Source organism: Hyperoodon ampullatus (assembly GCF_949752795.1).
Source record: "Hyperoodon ampullatus genome assembly, chromosome: 8".
Lineage (NCBI taxonomy): Eukaryota > Metazoa > Chordata > Mammalia > Artiodactyla > Ziphiidae > Hyperoodon > Hyperoodon ampullatus.
In genome coordinates, this window is record NC_136921.1 from 114,035,819 (window position 1) to 114,041,150 (window position 5,332).

The window sequence follows — 5,332 nt, forward strand, 5'->3', positions numbered from 1 at the left end:
AAACTCTTTTCCCTACCTGGAGTGCCCTTCCCTCTCCTCTCTATGAAACCCCTTCTATACTTAATGAGCTATTACAAATATCACTTCATACTCTAAACCTTTCTTGGTTCTACCAAGTGATCTTTCCTTCTTCTGAATGCCCTGGAAGAGGCCTTATCTATGGCACTAATTGCACTGTGGCAAATACAATATTGACACATTTTTATCCACCCATCCTCCTGACATTATGCTCCCTGAGGATACGAATCATGCACAGTATGATTTTTTTTTTCCAGGAGATGGTGAGTTTTATTTTGTCTTGTCTGGATAGAGATTTGATTTGTTCTCGAACATTCCAGGGTGGTGAGAGACTAGGAGAAAGCACAGAATGCAGAGGTCTATTCAGTGTAATCTTCTCCCTCATTTTCATCTTCACCATCAACGGCAAGAGCAGCATACTTGCTTGCAGAACTGAATTTAGAGGCTGGATTTTCTTCAGCTTTCTTTGGCTCAGGTGCAGACCTGGACTCTTGATGCTTTTTGCCATCTTTCCTGTCTGCCTCCTTCCAGTGGTCTTTGTTCCCTCCATCTCCTGGACCACGGCTGGAATTTCCACTTTGGCCTTTTGGGGCGCTCACCCCATCTACTTTATTTTCATCTGGTTTCCTTACTGGTTTTTCCTCAGATGGTTGAGCTGAAGCTACTTTCCCTCCACCACTTGTACGGGACTGCTGCTCTGTGTCTGAGCTCTGAGATCGAGCAGGAGGGTTAGAACTTCGTTTCACACAAGCATTCTCCTTTGGTGGAGGGGTTGGCATTACCTTTAGAGGTTGTTCAGGTTTGGGAGGCTTAGAAGCTGGACACTGACAGTCTTCCTCTTTATTGGGTGTTTCATATTCTAGCGACTTCTCACTCTCTCTCCTTCGTGCATCCTGGTCTGACTTACTTCTTCCAGATGTGGCTGAGGTCTCAGTCTGTGATGACTCATTTCCTGCCCTCGGCCATTCCCACTCCTGAGTTTCTTCACTTTGCCAGCTTGGGTGTCTCTCCCGAGGCCGTTGTTCTAGTTTTGGCTCATCCAGCTGATGCTGCAGTTTCTCCTGTTCCTTCTGTAGCCACTCTTCTACTTCTCGTTCTCTAGCAGCTGTGTCAACAGGCTTTGCTCCTCCAAAGATAGAGGCTGCTTGACTGGACTGGGAGGTGCCAGCAGAGGAATCATCTTCCTTAGGAGTACTCCGAGGAGTTAGGTTCAGTTTGGGTCTTTGCGGGGGACCTCTATCATCACGCCTATAATCATCCGGAGAGTAATCATCTCTGGAGCTCCATGACCGGTCATCTTGTCATCATCTGTCTTCATAAGGTCCCCGCCTCCTCTGTAGTCGTCATCCCTATGGTACCCACTACCAAATGCTCTTCTGCCACTGCCTATCCTAGAATGGTAGCCTCTGTCATAGTCATCATAGCGATCCAGCCCCCGTATCGATCCATGTCCCGGCGTGGGCCATCACGGTAACTGTCCCGATACTCATCATGATATAGGTCTGAATCATAATGATCTCCATACTTGTCTCCAAAGCTATCATCACCTCTTCTAGGCGAGTAGTCATCAAAGCTGTCTGTAGAAGGACGGGCCCTCCAGTCTGTATCTGTTTTGTCAAAATCCCCATTTCTGTCTCTACCAAAAGAACCATCATCCTGTCTTTATCCTGTGCTTGATCAGCAACGTCCACTTGAATTCTCCTGTTACCTAGAGACTCTTCATTGAAGCTCGGAGCATTGAGCAAGGAATCCAGGTCCTCAAACTCAGTGTAACCAAAACCTTTCAACCTCTCAGGATTGCTGGGTTCACATTATAAATGCACGTGCTGATATTTAAAGCTCTGAAGGAATTCTAAAGAATTCCTTAATGGAGTCTTCTATCACATCACAGGGCAGGTTCCCTAGAAAAACAGTGTAGGGTGGCGATTTGGGAAGACAACTCCAGTGGATATTGGATTCCCGAGCAGCCCGTGGAGCAGTGGGCAGGATGGAATGGTCAACTGGAGGTGCCCTATGCACATCATCATCATTACTATGCCAAGTGGTTGAAACATCTCCTTCTAGGTCATCTGTTTCATCAGCCCAGCTGACTGGTTTGGGGACATAGGTGCTTCCTCCAGCAGTCCCTCCATCCTCAGCCAGGAGGTCTGTTAGGGAGATAGTCCTCCCCTTCTTATTCTTCTTTTTTGCTGAGGCAGCCATGTTGGGAGAGGGAGAGAGAACGCAAAGGCCACAGTATGATTTTTATTCCAGAACCCTGAGATACATCAAATATCACTTCATTCTTTCTCTAAACCAAATTAACTTAGTTCTAAGCTTTATTACCTAGCTGTAGAAACATTACATTTCAGCCTTTGGTGAGCTTCCTTCTCCCATCTGCCCTCCTACCATCACCATGAGACTATACAATATTGAGTATACAGGGGAGCATATTACATGAGCAGGGTATCCTCCTTTGAGTAGGGTGGTGTCAGCTTTGGTGCTCACTGCCAAAGCCCACATGGTCAAGTTGAAGCAGGTGGCTCCACCACCTCTTGCCTATTTCCAAAGTCCAGTCCAAGGCCCATTCTCAGCAAGGTCTTCCCAACCTTTCTATCAGGACAGATCTTTGTCTCTTCTGAACCCCATCTCTTGACCCCCCATTTGATGTTGACTGCATTCTAGCATATGCCTTGGCATCTATTTTGTACACACTTACTCCCTCCAGTTTGCCCCATCCCTAGTCTTCCCCTGGTCTTCAGAGGAAGAAATCATCGTAGTCACATTTGCCTCTTGTACTAGTAGCTAATGTAGTGCCTCAAATACTAAGGTATTGAGTGAACGGTTAATCTTCTGCTCTTTCATCTTCAGTCCCAGGAGACACTTCCTGAGACGTAGGACCCATCCTGTAGAACTCAGCCCAGACATTCCTTCCTCAGTAAATTTCTTTACCTGTCACCACAGCTATTTGTGTCATTATGTAATCTTGTTTGTACCACTAGATTGCATATTCCATGAGGGCAAGAATAGAATCTATTTTTTTTAATTTTTAAAATTGAAGTATACTTGATTTACAATATCATGTAAGTTTCAGGTGTACAGAACAGCAATTCAGTTTTACATATGTGTATATCTATATCTTTATCTATCTATGTATCTATCTATCTATCTATCTATATATATTCTTTTTCAGATTCCTTCCCCTTATAAGTTAATACATAATATTAAGTATACTTCCCTATGCTCTACAGTAGGTCCTTGTTGGTTATCTATTTATACATAGTGTGTATCTGTTAATCCCAGCCTCCTAATTTATCCCTCCCACCTCCCCCATTCCCCTTTGGTAACCATAAGTTTCTTTTCTGTGTCTGTGAGTCTCTTTCTGTTTTTGAAATAAGTTCATTTGTGTCTATTTTTTCTTTTAGATTCCACATATAAGCAATATCATATGATATTTGTCTTTCTCTTTCTGACTTAAACTGCACTTAGTATAATCATCTCTAGGTCCATCCATATTGCTGCAAATGGCATTATTTCACTCTTTTTTATGACTGAGTAATATTCCATTGTGTGTGTGTGTGTGTGTGTGTGTGTGTGGTGTGTGTATACATGCCACATCTTCTTTATCCATTCATCTGTTGGTGGACACTTAGGTTGCTTCCATGTCTTAGCTATTGTAAATAGTGCTGCAGTGAACCTCGTGGTGCATGCATCCTTTCAAATTATGGTTTTCTCCAGATATATGCCTAGGAGTGGAATTGCTGGGTCATATGGTAGCTATATTTTTAGATTTTTAAGGAACTTCCATACTGTTCTCCATAGTGGCTGTACCAGTTTACATTCCCACCAACAGTGTAGGAGGATTCCTTTTTCTCCACACTCTCTTCAGTATTTATTATTTGTAGAATTTTTGACGTTGGCCATTCTGACTGGTGTGAGGTAATACCTCATTGTAGTTTTGATTTGCATTTCTCTAATAGAGATGTTGAACATCTTTTCATGTGCCTTTTGGCCATCTGTATGGCTTCTTTGGAGAAATGTCTGTATAGGTCTTCTGCTCATTTTTTGGTTTAGCTGTTCGTTTTTTTGATATTGAGCTGCATGAGCTGTTTGTAAATTCTGGAGATTAATTCTCTTGTTAGTGGCACTGTTTGCAAATATTTTTTCCCATTGTATGGGTTGTCTTTTCATTTTGTTTATGGTTTCCTTTGCTGTGCAGAAGATTTTGAGTTTAATTAGGTCCCATTTATTTATTTTTGTTTTTATTTCCATTACTCTAAGAGACAAATCCAAAAAGATATTGCTGCAATTTATGTCAAAGAGTGTTCTGCCTATGTTTTCCCCTAAGAGTTTTATAGTATCCAGTCTTACATTTAGGACTTTAATCCATTTTGAGTTTATTTTTGTGTATGTGTTAAAGAATTTCATTCTTTTACATGTAGCTGTCCAGTTTTCCCAACACCATTTATTGAAGAGACTGTCTTTTCTCCATTGTAGAGTCTTGTCTCCTTTGTCTTAGGTTAATTGACCATAGGTGTGTGGGTTTATTTCTGGGCTTTCTATCCTGTTCCACTGATCTATATTTCTGTTTTTGTGCCAGTGCCATACTGTTTTGATTACTATAGCTTTGAAGTCAGGGAGCTTGATTCCTCCAGCTCCATTCTTCTTTCTCAGCATTGTTTTGGCTATTTGGGGTCTTTTCTGTTCGATACCAATTTTGAAATTATTTTTTCTAGTTCTCTGAAAAATGCCATTGGTATTTTGATAGGAATTACATTGACTCTGCAGGTTGCCTTGGGTAATATAGTCATTTTGACAATATTGATTCTTCCAATCCAAAAGCATGGTATATCTTTCCATCTGTTTCTGTCATCTTCAATTTCTTTCATCACCATCTTATAGTTTTCAGAGTACAGGTCTTTTACCTCCTTAGGTAGATTTATTCCTATGTTTTTCTCTATTTTTTTGGATGTGATGGTAAATGGGATTGTTTCCTTAATTTCCCTTTCTGATATTCTGTTGTTAGTGTATAGTGTATAGTGTATAGAAACAGATTTCTGTGTATTAATTTTGTATCCTGCAACTTTACCAAATTCATTGATGATCTCTAGTAGTTTTCTGGTAGCACATTTAGAATTTTCTATGTATAGTATCATGTCGTTGAACAGCATCCATTTTTCCTCACTATATTCCTTACCTAGAGTCCTGATACCCAGCAGCCAGTCAAATAAATATTGACTTGCATAGTAAATACCTCCTCCTCCAACCATCAGCTCTTCCAGCTGGGCTGTGTTTCTGACACACCAGGATATGTTGAAGCTGTGGGGTAATGATT

At 41.4% G+C, this 5,332-nt stretch overlaps 1 pseudogene across 1 annotated transcript; it reads right to left on the reverse strand.

Moving 5' to 3' along the window:
* Positions 1-377: 377 nt before the first annotated feature.
* LOC307056873 (eukaryotic translation initiation factor 4B-like) lies at positions 378-2,220 on the reverse strand (annotated as a pseudogene). The gene has a single exon. The product of its transcript is annotated as a eukaryotic translation initiation factor 4B-like (transcript).
* Between the last annotated feature and the right edge of the window lie 3,112 nt (positions 2,221-5,332).